We start from the raw sequence: 27,082 nt of genomic DNA on the forward strand, positions 1-27,082 counted from the left end.
TGTCCGCTTATTTAATGTTATAATGACAGCGGTATAGTAATTATTTATTCACCAGTGGTCAGTGGCAACCTTTCCACAATCTCTGCATAATTCACTCCACTTATTCAGTTGAGTTCACCCTGCCAATTCAAAAAGAACCCTTATGCCGTGACATTGTGAATTTCAATGCCGTGACCCGGATTCGAACCGGGGATGCTGCGGCCACAACGCAGAGTACTAACCACTATACGATCACGGCGAGCTACCAGGGCTTGTATATGTAGAGGTGAAATCGATCTACTCAAGCAGGCCTTCACTGTGACGTGGCTGAGGTGGTTAAATTCCAAAGTCTGATGTTACACTTTGATGCCAGTTAGATTACAGCAAGTGCTTGTGTGTCTGTGGGACAAATTGGGTTATTCAAGCATGCAGTGACGAGGACAGGCACAGCTGACTTTTTGGCTTTCCACTCAAGGGGTCTCCCACAAGCCCTGGTAACTTGCCATGATCATACAGTGGTTTGTGCTCTGTGTTGTGGCCGCAGAATCCGGGTCACGCCATTTTGATACACAATGTTACGGCAAAAAGTTTCCTTTTGAATGACTCAAAGTACCAACTGTGTAATCTAAAATATTAACACAACATGTAAAGTGTTGGTCCCATGTTTCATGAGCTGAAATAAAAGATCCCGGTCTACAGTCTATGACTTAGGTGGCTGGAGTCTTTGGCAATTCTTTGGGCCTTCCGCTGACACCGCCTGGTATAGAGGTCCTGGATGGCAGGAAGCTCGGCCTCAGTGATATAAGCACTATCCTCTGTAGCGAATTGCAGTCGGATGCCGAGCAGTCGCCAAGTGGTGATGCAGCCAGTCAAAATGCTCTCGATGGTGCAGCTTTAGATATTATTTGAGGATCTGAGGTCCAATGCCAAATCTTTTCAGCCACCTGAGGGGAAATAGGCATTGTCTTGCCCTCTTCACTAATGTCTTGGTGTGTTTGGACCATATTTTTCACATACAAATCTTTATATGTCCGAACTAAGAATAATATAGGCTTCCCGAAAGTAACATGGTCGCTGTGGTAGAAAGTTTATTTTGATTGTCGAAATCTGCATTTATCAAAATGTAAACAGGATTATTAGGGAAATTGTTCTTCTTGCAAAGCATGTCGACGTTTAAATCAAACTATTATATAAATCTGACTATTCACAATAATCATAATTTGTGTGTGTACTCAGTGCTGGCCAAGTTTCTATTGGTCAGTCATCGGGCGCCACACTACACGATAAAGGCAAAACATTTCTTTCATTGTCGGAGTCTACGACCGCACGTGGCGGTGCTTAATTGGAAGAACTAGACCCTGTCACACTGAAGGAGCTGGGAGAACCTTCAAGAAGGACAACCATCTCTGCAGCACTCCACCAATCAGGCCTTTATGGTGGAGTGGCCAGACGGAAGTCACTCCTCAGTGAAAGGCACATTGCTCTCTCTTCTCGTCATTTTCCGAAGATGATTCTCCAGAGCTGTGAATAATGAATGGTAAACTTAACCCCATACTCTGCTGCCAGTGGACTTCTGGCAGGTCAGGAAGTGTCAGTATGTTTGCCTGTTCTTCCTGTCCCATATGCACAGTGACGATACTGTGGGCCTGAACTAGACCTGGTCCAACACACCCATCTTTCCATTCTCTTTTCCCTGTGTTCAGGTCAGAGAATGATAGATTCATCCTCTGGAGTTTGGGGGAACCCAATATGTTGCCCCTGGAGGTTGACCGTCACCCTCATGGATGCTAATCATTGTCCAGGGAGGGCATGTTCCTATTCCAAGGATACTTCAGAACCGTACTCTACACTAGCAGAGCACTGTATTCCACTGTACCACACAATACTCTACAGGGGTCAGTACTAACTCTATTCTACTACACAATACACTGTTGAGTCTCTCTAGTCTAACTAGTCAACAATGGTATTTAGCCACATTTTCCACATCAAGGCAACGGCATGCTTGAGTAGCCTAATATCTCCCCTCACACACAAGCCCTGGTAGCTTGTCGTGATCATATAATGGTTAGTACTGCTCATGGCAATGCGATTCATGGCATGGGGGCACTTTTTGAATGAGTTAAACTGAGACTCAGCCATATGATGTCGCCATGAGCAGCTCTGCAGATGAGCAGAATGATAGACTAACACAGAGTATCAGCCCATGCATAGCTTCGGACGAGGTGGAGAAGTTTTCGCTTTGTGCTTCAATGCTCTTAGTTGCAAAAATTGACCCGATACAGCTGTTCACTTTGTGACTCTGCCTTTAAACTGTAGCCAACGAAACTAAATGTATAGTATGGTAACCTACACTGTTATCAATGTCCGCTTATTTAATGTTATAATGACAGCGGTATAGTAATTATTTATTCACCAGTGGTCAGTGGCAACCTTTCCACAATCTCTGCATAATTCACTCCACTTATTCAGTTGAGTTCACCCTGCCAATTCAAAAAGAGCCCTTATGCCGTGACATTGTGAATTTCAATGCCGTGACCCGGATTCGAACCGGGGTTGCTGCGGCCACAACGCAGAGTACTAACCACTATACGATCACGGCGAGCTACCAGGGCTTGTATATGTAGAGGTGAAATCGATCTACTCAAGCAGGCCTTCACTGTGACGTGGCTGAGGTGGTTAAATTCCAAAGTCTGACATTACACTTTGATGCCAGTTAGATTACAGCAAGTGCTTGTGTGTCTGTGGGACAAATTGGGTTATTCAAGCATGCAGTGACGAGGACAGGCACAGCTGACTTTTTGGCTTTCCACTCAAGGGGTCTCCCACAAGCCCTGGTAACTTGCCATGATCATACAGTGGTTCGTGCTCTGTGTTGTGGCCGCAGAATCCGGGTCACGCCATTTTGATACACAATGTTACGGCAAAAAGTTTCCTTTTGAATGACTCAAAGTACCAACTGTGTAATCTAAAATATTAACACAACATGTAAAGTGTTGGTCCCATGTTTCATGAGCTGAAATAAAAGATCCCGGTCTACAGTCTATGACTTAGGTGGCTGGAGTCTTTGGCAATTCTTTGGGCCTTCCGCTGACACCGCCTGGTATAGAGGTCCTGGATGGCAGGAAGCTCGGCCTCAGTGATATAAGCACTATCCTCGGTAGCGAATTGCAGTCGGATGCCGAGCAGTTGCCATACCAAGTGGTGATGCAGCCAGTCAAAATGCTCTCGATGGTGCAGCTTTAGATATTATTTGAGGATCTGAGGTCCAATGCCAAATCTTTTCAGCCACCTGAGGGGAAATAGGCATTGTCTTGCCCTCTTCACTAATGTCTTGGTGTGTTTGGACCATATTTTTCACATACAAATCTTTATATGTCCGAACTAAGAATAATATATGCTTCCCGAAAGTAACATGGTCGCTGTGGTAGAAAGTTTATTTTGATTGTCGAAATCTGCATTTATCAAAATGTAAACAGGATTATTAGGGAAATTGTTCTTCTTGCAAAGCATGTCGACGTTTAAATCAAACTATTATATAAATCTGACTATTCACAATAATCATAATTTGTGTGTGTACTCAGTGCTGGCCAAGTTTCTATTGGTCAGTCATCGGGCGCCACACTACACGATAAAGGCAAAACATTTCTTTCATTGTCGGAGTCTACGACCGCACGTGGCGGTGCTTAATTGGAAGAACTAGACCCTGTCACACTGAAGGAGCTGGGAGAACCTTCCAGAAGGACAACCATCTCTGCAGCACTCCACCAATCAGGCCTTTATGGTGGAGTGGCCAGACGGAAGTCACTCCTCAGTGAAAGGCACATTGCTCTCTCTTCTCGTCATTTTCCGAAGATGATTCTCCAGAGCTGTGAATAATGAATGGTAAACTTAACCCCATACTCTGCTGCCAGTGGACTTCTGGCAGGTCAGGAAGTGTCAGTATGTTTGCCTGTTCTTCCTGTCCCATATGCACAGTGACGATACTGTGGGCCTGAACTAGACCTGGTCCAACACACCCATCTTTCCATTCTCTTTTCCCTGTGTTCAGGTCAGAGAATGATAGATTCATCCTCTGGAGTTTGGGGGAACCCAATATGTTGCCCCTGGAGGTTGACCGTCACCCTCATGGATGCTAATCATTGTCCAGGGGAGGGCATGTTCCTATTCCAAGGATACTTCAGAACCGTACTCTACACTAGCAGAGCACTGTATTCCACTGTACCACACAATACTCTACAGGGGTCAGTACTAACTCTATTCTACTACACAATACACTGTTGAGTCTCTCTAGTCTAACTAGTCAACAATGGTATTTAGCCACATTTTCCACATCAAGGCAACTTCATGCTTGAGTAGCCTAATATCTCCCCCTCACACACAAGCCCTGGTAGCTTGACGTGATCATATAATGGTTAGTACTGCTCATGGCAATGCGATTCACGGCTTGAGGGCGCATTTTGAATGAGTTCAACTGAGACTCAACCATATGATGTCGCCATGAGCAGCTCTGCAGATGAGCACAATGATAGACTAACACAGAGTATCAGCCCATGCATAGCTTCGGGACGAGGTGGAGAAGTTTTCGCTTTGTGCTTCAATGCTCTTAGTTGCACAAATTGACCCGATACAGCTGTTCACTTTGTGACTCTGCCTTTAAACTGTAGCCAACGAAACTAAATGTATAGTATGGTAACCTACACTGTTATCAATGTCCGCTTATTTAATGTTATAATGACAGCGGTATAGTAATTATTTATTCACCAGTGGTCAGTGGCAACCTTTCCACAATCTCTGCATAATTCACTCCACTTATTCAGTTGAGTTCACCCTGCCAATTCAAAAAGAACCCTTATGCCGTGACATTGTGAATTTCAATGCCGTGACCCGGATTCGAACCGGGGATGCTGCGGCCACAACGCAGAGTACTAACCACTATACGATCACGGCGAGCTACCAGGGCTTGTATATGTAGAGGTGAAATCGATCTACTCAAGCAGGCCTTCACTGTGACGTGGCTGAGGTGGTTAAATTCCAAAGTCTGATGTTACACTTTGATGCCAGTTAGATTACAGCAAGTGCTTGTGTGTCTGTGGGACAAATTGGGTTATTCAAGCATGCAGTGACGAGGACAGGCACAGCTGACTTTTTGGCTTTCCACTCAAGGGGTCTCCCACAAGCCCTGGTAACTTGCCATGATCATACAGTGGTTTGTGCTCTGTGTTGTGGCCGCAGAATCCGGGTCACGCCATTTTGATACACAATGTTACGGCAAAAAGTTTCCTTTTGAATGACTCAAAGTACCAACTGTGTAATCTAAAATATTAACACAACATGTAAAGTGTTGGTCCCATGTTTCATGAGCTGAAATAAAAGATCCCGGTCTACAGTCTATGACTTAGGTGGCTGGAGTCTTTGGCAATTCTTTGGGCCTTCCGCTGACACCGCCTGGTATAGAGGTCCTGGATGGCAGGAAGCTCGGCCTCAGTGATATAAGCACTATCCTCTGTAGCGAATTGCAGTCGGATGCCGAGCAGTCGCCAAGTGGTGATGCAGCCAGTCAAAATGCTCTCGATGGTGCAGCTTTAGATATTATTTGAGGATCTGAGGTCCAATGCCAAATCTTTTCAGCCACCTGAGGGGAAATAGGCATTGTCTTGCCCTCTTCACTAATGTCTTGGTGTGTTTGGACCATATTTTTCACATACAAATCTTTATATGTCCGAACTAAGAATAATATAGGCTTCCCGAAAGTAACATGGTCGCTGTGGTAGAAAGTTTATTTTGATTGTCGAAATCTGCATTTATCAAAATGTAAACAGGATTATTAGGGAAATTGTTCTTCTTGCAAAGCATGTCGACGTTTAAATCAAACTATTATATAAATCTGACTATTCACAATAATCATAATTTGTGTGTGTACTCAGTGCTGGCCAAGTTTCTATTGGTCAGTCATCGGGCGCCACACTACACGATAAAGGCAAAACATTTCTTTCATTGTCGGAGTCTACGACCGCACGTGGCGGTGCTTAATTGGAAGAACTAGACCCTGTCACACTGAAGGAGCTGGGAGAACCTTCAAGAAGGACAACCATCTCTGCAGCACTCCACCAATCAGGCCTTTATGGTGGAGTGGCCAGACGGAAGTCACTCCTCAGTGAAAGGCACATTGCTCTCTCTTCTCGTCATTTTCCGAAGATGATTCTCCAGAGCTGTGAATAATGAATGGTAAACTTAACCCCATACTCTGCTGCCAGTGGACTTCTGGCAGGTCAGGAAGTGTCAGTATGTTTGCCTGTTCTTCCTGTCCCATATGCACAGTGACGATACTGTGGGCCTGAACTAGACCTGGTCCAACACACCCATCTTTCCATTCTCTTTTCCCTGTGTTCAGGTCAGAGAATGATAGATTCATCCTCTGGAGTTTGGGGGAACCCAATATGTTGCCCCTGGAGGTTGACCGTCACCCTCATGGATGCTAATCATTGTCCAGGGGAGGGCATGTTCCTATTCCAAGGATACTTCAGAACCGTACTCTACACTAGCAGAGCACTGTATTCCACTGTACCACACAATACTCTACAGGGGTCAGTACTAACTCTATTCTACTACACAATACACTGTTGAGTCTCTCTAGTCTAACTAGTCAACAATGGTATTTAGCCACATTTTCCACATCAAGGCAACGGCATGCTTGAGTAGCCTAATATCTCCCCCTCACACACAAGCCCTGGTAGCTTGTCGTGATCATATAATGGTTAGTACTGCTCATGGCAATGCGATTCATGGCATGGGGGCACTTTTTGAATGAGTTAAACTGAGACTCAGCCATATGATGTCGCCATGAGCAGCTCTGCAGATGAGCAGAATGATAGACTAACACAGAGTATCAGCCCATGCATAGCTTCGGGACGAGGTGGAGAAGTTTTCGCTTTGTGCTTCAATGCTCTTAGTTGCAAAAATTGACCCGATACAGCTGTTCACTTTGTGACTCTGCCTTTAAACTGTAGCCAACGAAACTAAATGTATAGTATGGTAACCTACACTGTTATCAATGTCCGCTTATTTAATGTTATAATGACAGCGGTATAGTAATTATTTATTCACCAGTGGTCAGTGGCAACCTTTCCACAATCTCTGCATAATTCACTCCACTTATTCAGTTGAGTTCACCCTGCCAATTCAAAAAGAGCCCTTATGCCGTGACATTGTGAATTTCAATGCCGTGACCCGGATTCGAACCGGGGTTGCTGCGGCCACAACGCAGAGTACTAACCACTATACGATCACGGCGAGCTACCAGGGCTTGTATATGTAGAGGTGAAATCGATCTACTCAAGCAGGCCTTCACTGTGACGTGGCTGAGGTGGTTAAATTCCAAAGTCTGACATTACACTTTGATGCCAGTTAGATTACAGCAAGTGCTTGTGTGTCTGTGGGACAAATTGGGTTATTCAAGCATGCAGTGACGAGGACAGGCACAGCTGACTTTTTGGCTTTCCACTCAAGGGGTCTCCCACAAGCCCTGGTAACTTGCCATGATCATACAGTGGTTCGTGCTCTGTGTTGTGGCCGCAGAATCCGGGTCACGCCATTTTGATACACAATGTTACGGCAAAAAGTTTCCTTTTGAATGACTCAAAGTACCAACTGTGTAATCTAAAATATTAACACAACATGTAAAGTGTTGGTCCCATGTTTCATGAGCTGAAATAAAAGATCCCGGTCTACAGTCTATGACTTAGGTGGCTGGAGTCTTTGGCAATTCTTTGGGCCTTCCGCTGACACCGCCTGGTATAGAGGTCCTGGATGGCAGGAAGCTCGGCCTCAGTGATATAAGCACTATCCTCTGTAGCGAATTGCAGTCGGATGCCGAGCAGTCGCCAAGTGGTGATGCAGCCAGTCAAAATGCTCTCGATGGTGCAGCTTTAGATATTATTTGAGGATCTGAGGTCCAATGCCAAATCTTTTCAGCCTCCTGAGGGGAAATAGGCATTGTCGTGCCCTCTTCACGAATGTCTTGGTGTGTTTGGACCATATTTTTCACATACAAACCTTTATATGTCCGAACGAAGAATAATATAGGCTTCCCGAAAGTAACATGGTCGCTGTGGTAGAAAGTTTATTTTGATTGTCGAAATCTGCATTCATCAAAATGTAAACAGGATTATTAGGGAAATTGTTCTTCTTGCAAAGCATGTAGACGTTTAAATCAAACTATTATATAAATCTGACTATTCACAATAATCATAATTTGCGTGTGTACTCAGTGCTGGCCGAGTTTCTATTGGTCAGTCATCGGGCGCCACACTACACGATAAAGGCAAAACATTTCTTTCATTGTCGGAGTCTACGACCGCACGTGGCGGTGCTTAATTGGAAGAACTAGACCCTGTCACACTGAACGAGCTGGGAGAACCTTCCAGAAGGACAACCATCTCTGCAGCAGTCCACCAATCAGGCCTTTATGGTGGAGTGGCCAGACGGAAGTCACTCCTCAGTGAAAGGCACATTGCTCTCTCTTCTTGTCATTTTCCGACAATGATTCTCCAGAGCTGTGAATAATGAATGGTAAACTTAACCCCATACTCTGCTGCCAGTGGACTTCTGGCAGGTCAGGAAGTGTCAGTATGTTTGCCTGTTCTTCCTGTCCCATATGCACAGTGACGATACTGTGGGCCTGAACTAGACCTGGTCCAACACACCCATCTTTCCATTCTCTTTTCCCTGTGTTCAGGTCAGAGAATGATAGATTCATCCTCTGGAGTTTGGGGGAACCCAATATGTTGCCCCTGGAGGTTGACCGTCACCCTCATGGATGCTAATCATTGTCCAGGGGAGGGCATGTTCCTATTCCAAGGATACTTCAGAACCGTACTCTACACTAGCAGAGCACTGTATTCCACTGTACCACACAATACTCTACAGGGGTCAGTACTAACTCTATTCTACTACACAATACACTGTTGAGTCTCTCTAGTCTAACTAGTCAACAATGGTATTTAGCCACATTTTCCACATCAAGGCAACGGCATGCTTGAGTAGCCTAATATCTCCCCCTCACACACAAGCCCTGGTAGCTTGACGTGATCATATAATGGTTAGTACTGCTCATGGCAATGCGATTCACGGCTTGAGGGCGCATTTTGAATGAGTTCAACTGAGACTCAACCATATGATGTCGCCATGAGCAGCTCTGCAGATGAGCACAATGATAGACTAACACAGAGTATCAGCCCATGCATAGCTTCGGGACGAGGTGGAGAAGTTTTCGCTTTGTGCTTCAATGCTCTTAGTTGCAAAAATTGACCCGATACAGCTGTTCACTTTGTGACTCTGCCTTTAAACTGTAGCCAACGAAACTAGATGTATAGTATGGTAACCTACACTGTTATCAATGTCTGCTTATTTAATGTTATAATGACAGCGGTATAGTAATTATTTATTCACCAGTGGTCAGTGGCACCCTTTCCACAATCTCTGCAAAATTCACTCCACTTATTCAGTTGAGTTCACCCTGCCAATTCAAAAAGAGCCCTTATGCCGTGACATTGTGAATTTCAATGCCGTGACCCGGATTCGAACCGGGGTTGCTGCGGCCACAACGCAGAGTACTAACCACTATACGATCACGGCGAGCTACCAGGGCTTGTATATGTAGAGGTGAAATCGATCTACTCAAGCAGGCCTTCACTGTGACGTGGCTGAGGTGGTTAAATTCCAAAGTCTGACGTTACACTTTGATGCCAGTTAGATTACAGCAAGTGCTTGTGTGTCTGTGGGACAAATTGGGTTATTCAAGCATGCAGTGACGAGGACAGGCACAGCTGACTTTTTGGCTTTCCACTCAAGGGGTCTCCCACAAGCCCTGGTAACTTGCCATGATCATAATGTGGTTCGTGCTCTGTGTTGTGGCCGCAGAATCCGGGTCACGCCATTTTGATACACAATGTTACGGCAAAAAGTTTCCTTTTGAATGACTCAAAGTACCAACTGTGTAATCTAAAATATTAACACAACATGTAAAGTGTTGGTCCCATGTTTCATGAGCTGAAATAAAAGATCCCGGTCTACAGTCTATGACTTAGGTGGCTGGAGTCTTTGGCAATTCTTTGGGCCTTCCGATGACACCGCCTGGTATAGAGGTCCTGGATGGCAGGAAGCTCGGCCTCAGTGATATAAGCACTATCCTCGGTAGCGAATTGCAGTCGGATGCCGAGCAGTTGCCATACCAAGTGGTGATGCAGCCAGTCAAAATGCTCTCGATGGTGCAGCTTTAGATATTATTTGAGGATCTGAGGTCCAATGCCAAATCTTTTCAGCCTCCTGAGGGGAAATAGGCATTGTCGTGCCCTCTTCACGAATGTCTTGGTGTATTTTTCACATACAAACCTTTATATGTCCGAACGAAGAATAATATAGGCTTCCCGAAAGTAACATGGTCGCTGTGGTAGAAAGTTTATTTTGATTGGCGAAATCTGCATTTATCAAAATGTAAACAGGATTATTAGGGAAATTGTTCTTCTTGCAAAGCATGTCGACGTTTAAATCAAACTATTATATAAATCTGACTATTCACAATAATCATAATTTGTGTGTGTACTCAGTGCTGGCCAAGTTTCTATTGGTCAGTCATCGGGCGCCACACTACACGATAAAGGCAAAACATTTCTTTCATTGTCGGAGTCTACGACCGCACGTGGCGGTGCTTAATTGGAAGAACTAGACCCTGTCACACTGAAGGAGCTGGGAGAACCTTCAAGAAGGACAACCATCTCTGCAGCACTCCACCAATCAGGCCTTTATGGTGGAGTGGCCAGACGGAAGTCACTCCTCAGTGAAAGGCACATTGCTCTCTCTTCTCGTCATTTTCCGAAGATGATTCTCCAGAGCTGTGAATAATGAATGGTAAACTTAACCCCATACTCTGCTGCCAGTGGACTTCTGGCAGGTCAGGAAGTGTCAGTATGTTTGCCTGTTCTTCCTGTCCCATATGCACAGTGACGATACTGTGGGCCTGAACTAGACCTGGTCCAACACACCCATCTTTCCATTCTCTTTTCCCTGTGTTCACATCAGAGAATGATAGATTCATCCTCTGGAGTTTGGGGGAACCCAATATGTTGCCCCTGGAGGTTGACCGTCACCCTCATGGATGCTAATCATTGTCCAGGGGAGGGCATGTTCCTATTCCAAGGATACTTCAGAACCGTACTCTACACTAGCAGAGCACTGTATTCCACTGTACCACACAATACTCTACAGGGGTCAGTACTAACTCTATTCTACTACACAATACACTGTTGAGTCTCTCTAGTCTAACTAGTCAACAATGGTATTTAGCCACATTTTCCACATCAAGGCAACTTCATGCTTGAGTAGCCTAATATCTCCCCCTCACACACAAGCCCTGGTAGCTTGACGTGATCATATAATGGTTAGTACTGCTCATGGCAATGCGATTCACGGCTTGAGGGCGCATTTTGAATGAGTTCAACTGAGACTCAACCATATGATGTCGCCATGAGCAGCTCTGCAGATGAGCACAATGATAGACTAACACAGAGTATCAGCCCATGCATAGCTTCGGGACGAGGTGGAGAAGTTTTCGCTTTGTGCTTCAATGCTCTTAGTTGCAAAAATTGACCCGATACAGCTGTTCACTTTGTGACTCTGCCTTTAAACTGTAGCCAACGAAACTAGATGTATAGTATGGTAACCTACACTGTTATCAATGTCTGCTTATTTAATGTTATAATGACAGCGGTATAGTAATTATTTATTCACCAGTGGTCAGTGGCACCCTTTCCACAATCTCTGCAAAATTCACTCCACTTATTCAGTTGAGTTCACCCTGCCAATTCAAAAAGAGCCCTTATGCCGTGACATTGTGAATTTCAATGCCGTGACCCGGATTCGAACCGGGGTTGCTGCGGCCACAACGCAGAGTACTAACCACTATACGATCACTGCGAGCTACCAGGGCTTGTATATATAGAGGTGAAATCGATCTACTCAAGCAGGCCTTCACTGTGACGTGGCTGAGGTGGTTAAATTCCAAAGTCTGACGTTACACTTTGATGCCAGTTAGATTACAGCAAGTGCTTGTGTGTCTGTGGGACAAATTGGGTTATTCAAGCATGCAGTGACGAGGACAGGCACAGCTGACTTTTTGGCTTTCCACTCAAGGGGTCTCCCACAAGCCCTGGTAACTTGCCATGATCATAATGTGGTTCGTGCTCTGTGTTGTGGCCGCAGAATCCGGGTCACGCCATTTTGATACACAATGTTACGGCAAAAAGTTTCCTTTTGAATGACTCAAAGTACCAACTGTGTAATCTAAAATATTAACACAACATGTAAAGTGTTGGTCCCATGTTTCATGAGCTGAAATAAAAGATCCCGGTCTACAGTCTATGACTTAGGTGGCTGGAGTCTTTGGCAATTCTTTGGGCCTTCCGATGACACCGCCTGGTATAGAGGTCCTGGATGGCAGGAAGCTCGGCCTCAGTGATATAAGCACTATCCTCGGTAGCGAATTGCAGTCGGATGCCGAGCAGTTGCCATACCAAGTGGTGATGCAGCCAGTCAAAATGCTCTCGATGGTGCAGCTTTAGATATTATTTGAGGATCTGAGGTCCAATGCCAAATCTTTTCAGCCACCTGAGGGGAAATAGGCATTGTCTTGCCCTCTTCACTAATGTCTTGGTGTGTTTGGACCATATTTTTCACATACAAATCTTTATATGTCCGAACTAAGAATAATATAGGCTTCCCGAAAGTAACATGGTCGCTGTGGTAGAAAGTTTATTTTGATTGTCGAAATCTGCATTTATCAAAATGTAAACAGGATTATTAGGGAAATTGTTCTTCTTGCAAAGCATGTCGACGTTTAAATCAAACTATTATATAAATCTGACTATTCACAATAATCATAATTTGTGTGTGTACTCAGTGCTGGCCAAGTTTCTATTGGTCAGTCATCGGGCGCCACACTACACGATAAAGGCAAAACATTTCTTTCATTGTCGGAGTCTACGACCGCACGTGGCGGTGCTTAATTGGAAGAACTAGACCCTGTCACACTGAAGGAGCTGGGAGAACCTTCCAGAAGGACAACCATCTCTGCAGCACTCCACCAATCAGGCCTTTATGGTGGAGTGGCCAGACGGAAGTCACTCCTCAGTGAAAGGCACATTGCTCTCTCTTCTCGTCATTTTCCGAAGATGATTCTCCAGAGCTGTGAATAATGAATGGTAAACTTAACCCCATACTCTGCTGCCAGTGGACTTCTGGCAGGACAGGAAGTGTCAGTATGTTTGCCTGTTCTTCCTGTCCCATATGCACAGTGACGATACTGTGGGCCTGAACTAGACCTGGTCCAACACACCCATCTTTCCATTCTCTTTTCCCTGTGTTCACATCAGAGAATGATAGATTCATCCTCTGGAGTTTGGGGAACCCAATATGTTGCCCCTGGAGGTTGACCGTCACCCTCATGGATGCTAATCATTGTCCAGGGGAGGGCATGTTCCTATTCCAAGGATACTTCAGAACCGTACTCTACACTAGCAGAGCACTGTATTCCACTGTACCACACAATACTCTACAGGGGTCAGTACTAACTCTATTCTACTACACAATACACTGTTGAGTCTCTCTAGTCTAACTAGTCAACAATGGTATTTAGCCACATTTTCCACATCAAGGCAACTTCATGCTTGAGTAGCCTAATATCTCCCCCTCACAGACAAGCCCTGGTAGCTTGACGTGATCATATAATGGTTAGTACTGCTCATGGCAATGCGATTCACGGCTTGAGGGCGCATTTTGAATGAGTTCAACTGAGACTCAACCATATGATGTCGCCATGAGCAGCTCTGCAGATGAGCACAATGATAGACTAACACAGAGTATCAGCCCATGCATAGCTTCGGGACGAGGTGGAGAAGTTTTCGCTTTGTGCTTCAATGCTCTTAGTTGCAAAAATTGACCCGATACAGCTGTTCACTTTGTGACTCTGCCTTTAAACTGTAGCCAACGAAACTAGATGTTATAGTATGGTAACCTACACTGTTATCAATGTCTGCTTATTTAATGTTATAATGACAGCGGTATAGTAATTATTTATTCACCAGTGGTCAGTGGCACCCTTTCCACAATCTCTGCAAAATTCACTCCACTTATTCAGTTGAGTTCACCCTGCCAATTCAAAAAGAGCCCTTATGCCGTGACATTGTGAATTTCAATGCCGTGACCCGGATTCGAACCGGGGTTGCTGCGGCCACAACGCAGAGTACTAACCACTATACGATCACGGCGAGCTACCAGGAATTGTATATGTAGAGGTGAAATCGATCTACTCAAGCAGGCCTTCACTGTGACGTGGCTGAGGTGGTTAAATTCCAAAGTCTGACGTTACACTTTGATGCCAGTTAGATTACAGCAAGTGCTTGTGTGTCTGTGGGACAAATTGGGTTATGCAAGCATGCAGTGACGAGGACAGGCACAGCTGACTTTTTGGCTTTCCACTCAAGGGGTCTCCCACAAGCCCTGGTAACTTGCCATGATCATACAGTGGTTTGTGCTCTGTGTTGTGGCCGCAGAATCCGGGTCACGCCATTTTGATACACAATGTTACGGCAAAAAGTTTCCTTTTGAATGACTCAAAGTACCAACTGTGTAATCTAAAATATTAACACAACATGTAAAGTGTTGGTCCCATGTTTCATGAGCTGAAATAAAAGATCCCGGTCTACAGTCTATGACTTAGGTGGCTGGAGTCTTTGGCAATTCTTTGGGCCTTCCGCTGACACCGCCTGGTATAGAGGTCCTGGATGGCAGGAAGCTCGGCCTCAGTGATATAAGCACTATCCTCTGTAGCGAATTGCAGTCGGATGCCGAGCAGTTGCCATACCAAGTGGTGATGCAGCCAGTCAAAATGCTCTCGATGGTGCAGCTTTAGATATTATTTGAGGATCTGAGGTCCAATGCCAAATCTTTTCAGCCACCTGAGGGGAAATAGGCATTGTCTTGCCCTCTTCACTAATGTCTTGGTGTGTTTGGACCATATTTTTCACATACAAATCTTTATATGTCCGAACTAAGAATAATATAGGCTTCCCGAAAGTAACATGGTCGCTGTGGTAGAAAGTTTATTTTGATTGTCGAAATCTGCATTTATCAAAATGTAAACAGGATTATGAGGGAAATTGTTCTTCTTGCAAAGCATGTCGACGTTTAAATCAAACTATTATATAAATCTGACTATTGACAATAATCATAATTTGTGTGTGTACTCAGTGCTGGCCAAGTTTCTATTGGTCAGTCATCGGGCGCCACACTACACGATAAAGGCAAAACATTTCTTTCATTGTCGGAGTCTACGACCGCACGTGGCGGTGCTTAATTGGAAGAACTAGACCCTGTCACACTGAAGGAGCTGGGAGAACCTTCCAGAAGGACAACCATCTCTGCAGCACTCCACCAATCAGGCCTTTATGGTGGAGTGGCCAGACGGAAGTCACTCCTCAGTGAAAGGCACATTGCTCTCTCTTCTCGTCATTTTCCGAAGATGATTCTCCAGAGCTGTGAATAATGAATGGTAAACTTAACCCCATACTCTGCTGCCAGTGGACTTCTGGCAGGACAGGAAGTGTCAGTATGTTTGCCTGTTCTTCCTGTCCCATATGCACAGTGACGATACTGTGGGCCTGAACTAGACCTGGTCCAACACACCCATCTTTCCATTCTCTTTTCCCTGTGTTCACATCAGAGAATGGTAGATTCATCCTCTGGAGTTTGGGGGAACCCAATATGTTGCCCCTGGAGGTTGACCGTCACCCTCATGGATGCTAATCATTGTCCAGGGGAGGACATGTTCCTATTCCAAGGATACTTCAGAACCGTACTCTACACTAGCAGAGCACTGTATTCCACTGTACCACACAATACTCTACAGGGGTCAGAACTAACTCTATTCTACTACACAATACACTGTTGAGTCTCTCTAGTCTAACTAGTCAACAATGGTATTTAGCCACATTTTCCACATCAAGGCAACTTCATGCTTGAGTAGCCTAATATCTCCCCCTCACACACAAGCCCTGGTAGCTTGACGTGATCATATAATGGTTAGTACTGCTCATGGCAATGCGATTCACGGCTTGAGGGCGCATTTTGAATGAGTTCAACTGAGACTCAACCATATGATGTCGCCATGAGCAGCTCTGCAGATGAGCACAATGATAGACTAACACAGAGTATCAGCCCATGCATAGCTTCGGGACGAGGTGGAGAAGTTTTCGCTTTGTGCTTCAATGCTCTTAGTTGCAAAAATTGACCCGATACAGCTGTTCACTTTGTGACTCTGCATTTAAACTGTAGCCAACGAAACTAGATGTATAGTATGGTAACCTACACTGTTATCAATGTCTGCTTATTTAATGTTATAATGACAGCGGTATAGTAATTATTTATTCACCAGTGGTCAGTGGCACCCTTTCCACAATCTCTGCAAAATTCACTCCACTTATTCAGTTGAGTTCACCCTGCCAATTCAAAAAGAGCCCTTATGCCGTGACATTGTGAATTTCAATGCCGTGACCCGGATTCGAACCGGGGTTGCTGCGGCCACAACGCAGAGTACTAACCACTATACGATCACGGCGAGCTACCAGGGCTTGTATATGTAGAGGTGAAATCGATCTACTCAAGCAGGCCTTCACTGTGACGTGGCTGAGGTGGTTAAATTCCAAAGTCTGACGTTACACTTTGATGCCAGTTAGATTACAGCAAGTGCTTGTGTGTCTGTGGGACAAATTGGGTTATTCAAGCATGCAGTGACGAGGACAGGCACAGCTGACTTTTTGGCTTTCCACTCAAGGGGTCTCCCACAAGCCCTGGTAACTTGCCATGATCATAATGTGGTTCGTGCTCTGTGTTGTGGCCGCAGAATCCGGGTCACGCCATTTTGATACACAATGTTACGGCAAAAAGTTTCCTTTTGAATGACTCAAAGTACCAACTGTGTAATCTAAAATATTAACACAACATGTAAAGTGTTGGTCCCATGTTTCATGAGCTGAAATAAAAGATCCCGGTCTACAGTCTATGACTTAGGTGGCTGGAGTCTTTGGCAATTCTTTGGGCCTTCCGATGACACCGCCTGGTATAGAGGTCCTGGATGGCAGGAAGCTCGGCCTCAGTGATATAAGCACTATCCTCGGTAGCGAATTGCAGTCAGATGCCGAGCAGTTGCCATACCAAGTGGTGATGCAGCCAGTCAAAATGCTCTCGATGGTGCAGCTTTAGATATTATTTGAGGATCTGAGGTCCAATGCCAAATCTTTTCAGCCACCTGAGGGGAAATAGGCATTGTCTTGCCCTCTTCACGAATGTCTTGGTGTATTTTTCACATACAAACCTTTATATGTCCGAACGAAGAATAATATAGGCTTCCCGAAAGTAACATGGTCGCTGTGGTAGAAAGTTTATTTTGATTGGCGAAATCTGCATTTATCAAAATGTAAACAGGATTATTAGGGAAATTGTTCTTCTTGCAAAGCATGTCGACGTTTAAATCAAACTATTATATAAATCTGACTATTCACAATAATCATAATTTGTGTGTGTACTCAGTGCTGGCCAAGTTTCTATTGGTCAGTCATCGGGCGCCACACTACACGATAAAGGCAAAACATTTCTTTCATTGTCGGAGTCTACGACCGCACGTGGCGGTGCTTAATTGGAAGAACTAGACCCTGTCACACTGAAGGAGCTGGGAGAACCTTCAAGAAGGACAACCATCTTGGCAGCACTCCACCAATCAGGCCTTTATGGTGGAGTGGCCAGACGGAAGTCACTCCTCAGTGAAAGGCACATTGCTCTCTCTTCTCGTCATTTTCCGAAGATGATTCTCCAGAGCTGTGAATAATGAATGGTAAACTTAACCCCATACTCTGCAGCCAGTGGACTTCTGGCAGGTCAGGAAGTGTCAGTATGTTTGCCTGTTCTTCCTGTCCCATATGCACAGTGACGATACTGTGGGCCTGAACTAGACCTGGTCCAACACACCCATCTTTCCATTCTCTTTTCCCTGTGTTCACATCAGAGAATGATAGATTCATCCTCTGGAGTTTGGGGGAACCCAATATGTTGCCCCTGGAGGTTGACCGTCACCCTCATGGATGCTAATCATTGTCCAGGGGAGGGCATGTTCCTATTCCAAGGATACTTCAGAACCGTACTCTACACTAGCAGAGCACTGTATTCCACTGTACCACACAATACTCTACAGGGGTCAGTACTAACTCTATTCTACTACACAATACACTGTTGAGTCTCTCTAGTCTAACTAGTCAACAATGGTATTTAGCCACATTTTCCACATCAAGGCAACTTCATGCTTGAGTAGCCTAATATCTCCCCCTCACACACAAGCCCTGGTAGCTTGACGTGATCATATAATGGTTAGTACTGCTCATGGCAATGCGATTCACGGCTTGAGGGCGCATTTTGAATGAGTTCAACTGAGACTCAACCATATGATGTCGCCATGAGCAGCTCTGCAGATGAGCACAATGATAGACTAACACAGAGTATCAGCCCATGCATAGCTTCGGGACGAGGTGGAGAAGTTTTCGCTTTGTGCTTCAATGCTCTTAGTTGCAAAAATTGACCCGATACAGCTGTTCACTTTGTGACTCTGCCTTTAAACTGTAGCCAACGAAACTAGATGTATAGTATGGTAACCTACACTGTTATCAATGTCTGCTTATTTAATGTTATAATGACAGCGGTATAGTAATTATTTATTCACCAGTGGTCAGTGGCACCCTTTCCACAATCTCTGCAAAATTCACTCCACTTATTCAGTTGAGTTCACCCTGCCAATTCAAAAAGAGCCCTTATGCCGTGACATTGTGAATTTCAATGCCGTGACCCGGATTCAAACCGGGGTTGCTGCGGCCACAACGCAGAGTACTAACCACTATACGATCACGGCGAGCTACCAGGGCTTGTATATGTAGAGGTGAAATCGATCTACTCAAGCAGGCCTTCACTGTGACGTGGCTGAGGTGGTTAAATTCCAAAGTCTGACGTTACACTTTGATGCCAGTTAGATTACAGCAAGTGCTTGTGTGTCTGTGGGACAAATTGGGTTATTCAAGCATGCAGTGACGAGGACAGGCACAGCTGACTTTTGGCTTTCCACTCAAGGGGTCTCCCACAAGCCCTGGTAACTTGCCATGATCATAATGTGGTTCGTGCTCTGTGTTGTGGCCGCAGAATCCGGGTCACGCCATTTTGATACACAATGTTACGGCAAAAAGTTTCCTTTTGAATGACTCAAAGTACCAACTGTGTAATCTAAAATATTAACACAACATGTAAAGTGTTGGTCCCATGTTTCATGAGCTGAAATAAAAGATCCCGGTCTACAGTCTATGACTTAGGTGGCTGGAGTCTTTGGCAATTCTTTGGGCCTTCCGATGACACCGCCTGGTATAGAGGTCCTGGATGGCAGGAAGCTCGGCCTCAGTGATATAAGCACTATCCTCTGTAGCGAATTGCAGTCGGATGCCGAGCAGTCGCCAAGTGGTGATGCAGCCAGTCAAAATGCTCTCGATGGTGCAGCTTTAGATATTATTTGAGGATCTGAGGTCCAATGCCAAATCTTTTCAGCCACCTGAGGGGAAATAGGCATTGTCTTGCCCTCTTCACTAATGTCTTGGTGTGTTTGGACCATATTTTTCACATACAAATCTTTATATGTCCGAACTAAGAATAATATAGGCTTCCCGAAAGTAACATGGTCGCTGTGGTAGAAAGTTTATTTTGATTGTCGAAATCTGCATTTATCAAAATGTAAACAGGATTATTAGGGAAATTGTTCTTCTTGCAAAGCATGTCGACGTTTAAATCAAACTATTATATAAATCTGACTATTCACAATAATCATAATTTGTGTTCACCCTGCCAATTCAAAAAGAGCCCTTATGCCGTGACATTGTGAATTTCAATGCCGTGACCCTGATTCGAACCGGGGTTGCTGCGGCCACAACGCAGAGTACTAACCACTATACGATCACGGCTAGCTACCAGGGCTTGTATATGTAGAGGTGAAATCGATCTACTCAAGCAGGCCTTCACTGTGACGTGGCTGAGGTGGTTAAATTCCAAAGTCTGACGTTACACTTTAATGCCAGTTAGATTACAGCAAGTGCTTGTGTGTCTGTTGGACAAATTGGGTTATTCAAGCATGCAGTGACGAGGACAGGCACAGCTGACTTTTTGGCTTTCCACTCAAGGGGTCTCCCACAAGCCCTGGTAACTTGCCATGATCATAATGTGGTTCGTGCTCTGTGTTGTGGCCGCAGAATCCGGGTCACGCCATTTTGATACACAATGTTACGGCAAAAAGTTTCCTTTTGAATGACTCAAAGTACCAACTGTGTAATCTAAAATATTAACACAACATGTAAAGTGTTGGTCCCATGTTTCATGAGCTGAAATAAAAGATCCCGGTCTACAGTCTATGACTTAGGTGGCTGGAGTCTTTGGCAATTCTTTGGGCCTTCCGATGACACCGCCTGGTATAGAGGTCCTGGATGGCAGGAAGCTCGGCCTCAGTGATATAAGCACTATCCTCTGAAGCGAATTGCAGTCGGATGCCGAGCAGTCGCCAAGTGGTGATGCAGCCAGTCAAAATGCTCTCGATGGTGCAGCTTTAGATATTATTTGAGGATCTGAGGTCCAATGCCAAATCTTTTCAGCCTCCTGAGGGGAAATAGGCATTGTCGTGCCCTCTTCACGAATGTCTTGGTGTATTTTTCACATACAAACCTTTATATGTCCGAACGAAGAATAATATAGGCTTCCCGAAAGTAACATGGTCGCTGTGGTAGAAAGTTTATTTTGATTGGCGAAATCTGCATTTATCAAAATGTAAACAGGATTATTACGGAAATTGTTCTTCTTGCAAAGCATGTAGATGTTTAAATCAAACTATTATATAAATCTGACTATTCACAATAATAATAATTTGTGTGTGTACTCAGTGCTGGCCGAGTTTCTATTGGTCAGTCATCAGGCGCCACACGACACGATAAAGGCAAAACATTTCTTTCATTGTCGGAGTCTACGACCGCACGTGGCGGTGCTTAATTGGACACAACGCAGAGTACTAACCACTATACGATCACGGCGAGCTACCAGGGCTGGTATACGTGGAGGTGAAATCGATCTACTCAAGCAGGCCTTCACTGTGACGTGTCTGAGGTGGTTAAAGATCTGCCAGTCAACCAGACTCTTCCAGATCTGCCAGTCAACCAGACTCTTCCAGATCCGCCAGTCAACCAGACTCTTCCAGATCCGCCAGTCTGCCAGGATCTGCCGGAACCGTCAGTCTGCCAGACTCTTCCAGATCCGCCAGTCAGCCAGATTCTTCCAGATCCGCCAGTCAGCCAGGATCTGCCAGAGCCTTCCTCCTCTCCCGCCTGTCTGGCGCTGCTGCCGGAGTCTCCCGCCTGTCCGGCGCTGCTGCCGGAGTCTCCCGCCTGTCCGGCGCTGCTGCCGGAGTCTCCCGCCTGTCCGGCGCTGCTGCCGGAGTCTCCAGCCTGTCCGGCGCTGCTGCCGGAGTCTCCCGCCTGTCCAGCGCTGCTGCCGGAGTCTGAAGAGCCCCACTGTCCCGAGCTGCCCCTCTGTCCCGAGCTGCCCCTCTGTCCCGAGCTGCCCCTCTGTCCCGTGTTATTAAGTAGGGTTGCCGTGGCTAAGAGGTCACGGAAGCGGACAAGGTGGGGGAAGACTACGGTGAAGTAGGGGCCACGTCCAGCACCAGAGCTGCCACCACGGACAGATACCCACCCAGACCCTCCCCGATAGGTTCAGGTTTTGCGGCCGGAGTCCGCACCTTGGGGGGTGGAGTACTGTTACACCCTGGCCATAGTTTACTTTGTATGTTTCTATGTTTTGGTTGGTCAGGGTGCGATCTGAGTGGGCATTCTATGTTGGATGTCTTGTTTGTCTATTTCTATGTCTGGCCTGATATGTTTTTCAATCAGAGGCAGGTGTTAGTCATTGTCTCTGATTGGGAACCATATTTAGGTAGCCTGGGTTTCACTGTGTGTTTGTGGGTGATTGTTCCTGTCTCTGTGTTTTCACCAGATAGGACTGTTTAGGTTTTCGCACGGTTGTTATTTTGTTAGTTGATTAGTGTATAGTTTCTTTATTAAAATGAATAACAACCACGCTGCATTTTGGTCCGCTCCTTCTACAGATGAAAGCCGTGACAGGTACTCTATGTTAAAACATTTTTTAAAGTGTTAAAGTTGACATTGAATTGCTGTTTATGGCTCCTGTACAAAGTTAGTCAGTCAAATACTGTATTTTCCAGCGCTGATGGAAACGTCTCCCAATAGCTTGTAATTACAACACTTGGTCAGAAGGTGGCAGTAGAGTCATACTAGAGTGAATATGTTCTGGTGTTTCCCCAGTAGCTTGTAATTGCAAAACTTGGCCAGAAGGAGGCGTGCTGGTAGAATAAGGTATGTTCTGGTGTTTCAGTAGAGCAGCCAAGTTTCGAAGCTCCTCCAACATTGACTTGAATTAATTGAAAATGAATGTTTCACAGAGAGTATGCATGGGTGGATAGAATAAGACATGCAAACCATGAGTATCTGCTGCTGTTCATATCTGTTATATAACCTGAAGCTGTGTTGTGTGTCCTCCCCCCACACACACACACGGCGACCATTTTGTATCTGTAGCTGTAAACAGTACCCGAATCGGTACAATAATTTAAAGGTAAAATATGATACATAACAATCAATAACATAATCTCAATTCTAGTTCATACCTAACCTACCTTGTGGCACAAGAGCTGATGATCATCTCATCTGAGATATGGCGATAGTGATGATGATAATGAATATACAGAGCTACAGTGGGTTCCAGAAGTATTCACCCCGTTTGGATTTGTTCACATTTTGTTATTTTACAAAGTGGGATTGAAATAGATTTAATTGTGATTTAAAAAATTGTTTTATTGATCTATACAAAATACTCTATAATGTCAAAAAAAGAAAAGACAATTCTATTTATTTTTTTTATTTTTTTATTTCACCTTTATTTAACCAGGTAGGCTAGTTGAGAACAAGTTCTCATTTGCAACTGCGACCTGGCCAAGATGAAGCATAGCAGTGTGAACAGACATTCAACACAGAGTTACACATGGAGTAAACAATTAACAAGTCAATAACACAGTACAAAAAGGGGGGTCTATATACATTGTGTGCAAAAGGCATGAGGAGGTAGGGGAATAATTACAATTTTGCAGATTAACACTGGAGTGATAAATGATCAGATGGTCATGTACAGGTAGAGATATTGGTGTGCAAAAGAGCAGGAAAGTAAATAAATAAAAACAGTATGGGGATGAGGTAGGTAAAATTGGGTGGGCTATTTACCGATAGACTATGTACAGCTGCAGCGATCGGTTAGCTGCTCAGATAGCAGATGCCAGCTGACATTGGCCAGGAGGCTCTTTAGCCTAAGCAAAGATATTTGTTGCATAAGTGTTATTGACTCCCATCACATAAATTACATGGACTCTGTGGGAAATAAGTAGGTGTTGACATGATTTTTTTTATTGAATACTCCTTCCACTATGCTTGGAATTACCACTGGCAACTTTCCTTTCCCAGACGCTGGTGCAGGAAGCAGAGATGGATTGGGTGGTCGGATCAAATGTCTATTCTGTTTGGGAGTGGGGTATGCGTTGGCCCCCCTTGCCCAACTCGGCTCCAGTGCGCTCTATCGCCGGTTAAGGGAGGCTACTCGGGCACGTTCGGTAGGTACCACCGCCACCTGTGTCTGCCTTTGTCATGTACCGCTTGCCTTTCTTCAGACTTGTTGATCAAGGGTTCCAGTCCCACTTCTCTTGTTCAGTATTCTTAACATCTAAACGGACCGTGCTGCAGTCGAAGAGGCTAGCTCACCTAGCTTAGGCTAAAGAGCCTCCTGGCCAATGTCAGTTGGCATTCTTAACTTCTAGAAAGTGAAACTTACTAGCTTTGCCCCTGCATTATGGCAAACCCACTCCTATTTTCACTTCCTGGAGTTGGAGGGAGTGAAGGAAACAGGGTTTGCTTGCACCTCCGATGAAGAAGCAGCCCCCCGAGCACTTGGCCTGTGTAACCCCTAGCGCGTTGGCATGGTTCTGAGTGACCTGTGCGCCCTTCCGCAAAAACATTACTGTGACAACAGTGCCCTCACGTTTGGAAAACGTGGTACTACGTCAGCCATTGCCAGAGCCCCTGTGTTGTTAAAGGGGTTGGGCTTCATGGAGTCTATACATTCTCATGGAAGCACAAAGAATATTGGAAGCTTGTCCATGTTTATTGCTGTCCCCTCAGTTGGCCTGCCTTACACGGTGTTTACAGGGTTTAAGTCACTGTCCACAAGGGGGCGCCCCTCCACCATAGATGGCTCAGTAGTGGGATTCATTGTTGATTCCTGCCTGTAGCTCACTTGTCCCTATGAGGTGTCTAATGATACGGGTTAAATCAAATCAATTCAAATTGTATTTGTCACATGCGCCGAATACAACAGGTGTAGACCTTACAGTGAAATGCTTACTTACAAGTCACTGTGGGGACGACGTCGTCAATGCACTTATTGATGAAGCCAGTAACTGATGTGGTGTACTCCCCAATGCCATCTGACGAATCTGGAACATATTAAAGTCTGTGATAGCAAAACAGTCCTGTAGCTTAGCATCTGCTTTATCTGACCACTTTCTTATTGACTGAGTCACTGGTGCTTCCTGCTTTAGTTTTTGCTTGTAAGCAAGAATCAGGATGATAGAATTATGGTCAGATTTGCCAAATGGAGGGTGAAAGAGCTTTGTACGCATCTCTGTGTGTGGAGTAAAGTTGGTCTAGAGTCTTCTTCCCTCTGGTTGCACATTTAACATGCTGATAGAAATGAGGGAAAACTGATTTGAGTTTCCCTGCATTAAAGTCAGCCCCTGGAGCGCCACCTCTGGATGAGCGTTCTGTTTGCTTATGGCCGTATACAGCTCATTGAGTGTGGTCTTCGTGGTCTTCGTGCCAGTGTCCATAGATTTTGTGCACCAGCTGTTGTTTACAAATATGTATAGTCCGCCATCCCTTGTCTTACCAGAGGCCTCTGTTCTATCCTGCCGAAAAAATGAAAACCCGCCAGCTGTATGTTAATCATGTCGTCGTTCAGCCACAACTCTGTGAAACAAGATATTACAGTTTAATGTCCCGTTGGTATGGTATACGTACTCGTAGTTTGTCTATTTTATTATGGATTGATTGTACGTTGGCTAATAGGACCGATGGTAAAGGTAGATTACCCGGACCGTCGTCCACGATACCCTACATATTTTCCTCCTACGAATGATGGGGATGATGGCCTTGTGGGGTGTCTGGAGTAAATCCTTCCCGTCCGACTCGTTAAAGAACAAGTATTCCTCCAGTACTGGGTGAGTAATCGCTGCCCTGATATCAAGAAGCTCTTTTTGGTCATAAGACACGGTGGCAGAAATATTATGTACGAAATAAGTTACAAATAAAGTGAAAAAACATACACAATAACACAATTGGTTACGGGTCTGTAAAACCTGTGGCCATCTCCTTTGGTGCCATTCGGGTTTTAGAGCCATAGGCTTGGTAGCTGAGTCGAGGGAATGAGCAGGGTTGGACACGACCATGCTATTATCCCACACGCAGTCTCTATGGTTCATATAAGCCCCCAAATTAGCTGTCTGTCTCCAGCTCAACACTCTTCATTCCTGGGAATTAGATTAAATTACGAATTGCCCCTGTCTATTACAACAAAAGGGGTCCGTTTTTCAGAGATGTCTGTCCCATTCCCAGCTAGGTTACAAGGCGCTTTGTTGCCAGTACCTATGACTGGTTGGTAGGGTAACCTCAATGATAATGTTTTTTCCCGGGTCAATTTTTAATGCATGTGGTCCAGCATTGTGTGCCAGCCAGTTGCCAGGTTGCATTCTTGCCACCTGAACCGAGTGAGGCTTGTTGTGACTACTGCACCCCCAAGTGGCATGGCCATTCGGGGTATGTCACTGACCGTTGGAGCCCGTGTACCCAGAGTGGGCCGGGCTTAAGGCAAACCTTGGCACATAAAGTTTTTTTTTTTCAACCCCAAGTTCCACAGTGTTCACAAGTGTTAAAAGTGTTGTCTCCCGCATGTAGGTTCGATTAAAAGTTTCCCTTCTCCATGTTCAGACACAGAGTTTTCAAGAGTGGTGGAAAAGGAGGAAGAACCAAAAGCTTCCGGCCCCTCAGATGGCACTGCAAGTGCAGTGTGGACCTGAACCATGCCAACAGTGACGTTAGGGTACAGGTTCAAATTTGTTGTGAGTCCCCCACGTTTCTGCAGCAACATCACGTTGACTGTTTCCGTGGCCTCAGCGCCTGTTTTGAGGGAGGAATTATCCTCCCATCTCCAGAAGCAGGTAATCTGAATGGTTTCTATTTCGAAGATCCAAGAATGCTGGTACAACCGGTATTTCTGGCTACGAAAAGGGAAGGGACTTTGAGTCACATTCTAGACCTACGTGCCTTCAGAAAGCACCTCAGAAAGCTCACAAGCCGCCGACTATTACAGCGATCTTTTTGGTGACGGCAGAGTTGAGTGGGAAGCAGAGTTACACACATTTGTATTTAATTGTATATATTATAGATCCCCATTAGCTGGTAACAAGGCAGCAGCTACTCTTCCTGGGGTCCAGAAAAATGAAGGCAGTTATATACAATTTAAAAACATGACATTACATTAAACACATTAAGTGTGTGCCCTCAGGCCACTACTCTACTACCACATATCTACCCATGTCTTTGTGTGTGTATAGTGCATATGTTATCATGTGTGTGTATATGCATGTGTTCTGTGCCTGTGTTTGTATCTCTTCACAGCCCCCTGCTGTTCCATAAGGTGTATTACTAACAGTTTTAGAATCACATTTTATTGCTTGCATGAGTTACTTGATGTGGATTAGCATTCCATGTAGTCATGGCTCTATGTAGAGCTGTGCGCCTCCCATACTCTGTTC

General features: G+C 45.1%; 8 non-coding genes across 8 annotated transcripts; all 8 read right to left on the reverse strand.

Moving 5' to 3' along the window:
• Positions 1–166: 166 nt before the first annotated feature.
• On the reverse strand, positions 167–238 carry trnah-gug (transfer RNA histidin (anticodon GUG)). Its single transcript has one exon. It is a non-coding gene; the product is annotated as a tRNA-His (tRNA).
• A 2,268-nt stretch (positions 239–2,506) lies between these two features.
• trnah-gug (transfer RNA histidin (anticodon GUG)) lies at positions 2,507–2,578 on the reverse strand. The gene has a single exon. It is a non-coding gene; the product is annotated as a tRNA-His (tRNA).
• A 2,276-nt stretch (positions 2,579–4,854) lies between these two features.
• trnah-gug (transfer RNA histidin (anticodon GUG)) lies at positions 4,855–4,926 on the reverse strand. Its single transcript has one exon. It is a non-coding gene; the product is annotated as a tRNA-His (tRNA).
• A 2,271-nt stretch (positions 4,927–7,197) lies between these two features.
• On the reverse strand, positions 7,198–7,269 carry trnah-gug (transfer RNA histidin (anticodon GUG)). Its single transcript has one exon. It is a non-coding gene; the product is annotated as a tRNA-His (tRNA).
• Positions 7,270–9,540: 2,271 nt separating this feature from the next.
• trnah-gug (transfer RNA histidin (anticodon GUG)) lies at positions 9,541–9,612 on the reverse strand. Its single transcript has one exon. It is a non-coding gene; the product is annotated as a tRNA-His (tRNA).
• Positions 9,613–14,225: 4,613 nt separating this feature from the next.
• Positions 14,226–14,297, reverse strand: trnah-gug (transfer RNA histidin (anticodon GUG)). Its single transcript has one exon. It is a non-coding gene; the product is annotated as a tRNA-His (tRNA).
• Positions 14,298–16,573: 2,276 nt separating this feature from the next.
• trnah-gug (transfer RNA histidin (anticodon GUG)) lies at positions 16,574–16,645 on the reverse strand. Its single transcript has one exon. It is a non-coding gene; the product is annotated as a tRNA-His (tRNA).
• A 2,265-nt stretch (positions 16,646–18,910) lies between these two features.
• trnah-gug (transfer RNA histidin (anticodon GUG)) lies at positions 18,911–18,982 on the reverse strand. The gene has a single exon. It is a non-coding gene; the product is annotated as a tRNA-His (tRNA).
• Between the last annotated feature and the right edge of the window lie 8,100 nt (positions 18,983–27,082).

This window comes from Oncorhynchus masou, chromosome 33, assembly GCF_036934945.1.
Source record: "Oncorhynchus masou masou isolate Uvic2021 chromosome 33, UVic_Omas_1.1, whole genome shotgun sequence".
Lineage (NCBI taxonomy): Eukaryota > Metazoa > Chordata > Actinopteri > Salmoniformes > Salmonidae > Oncorhynchus > Oncorhynchus masou.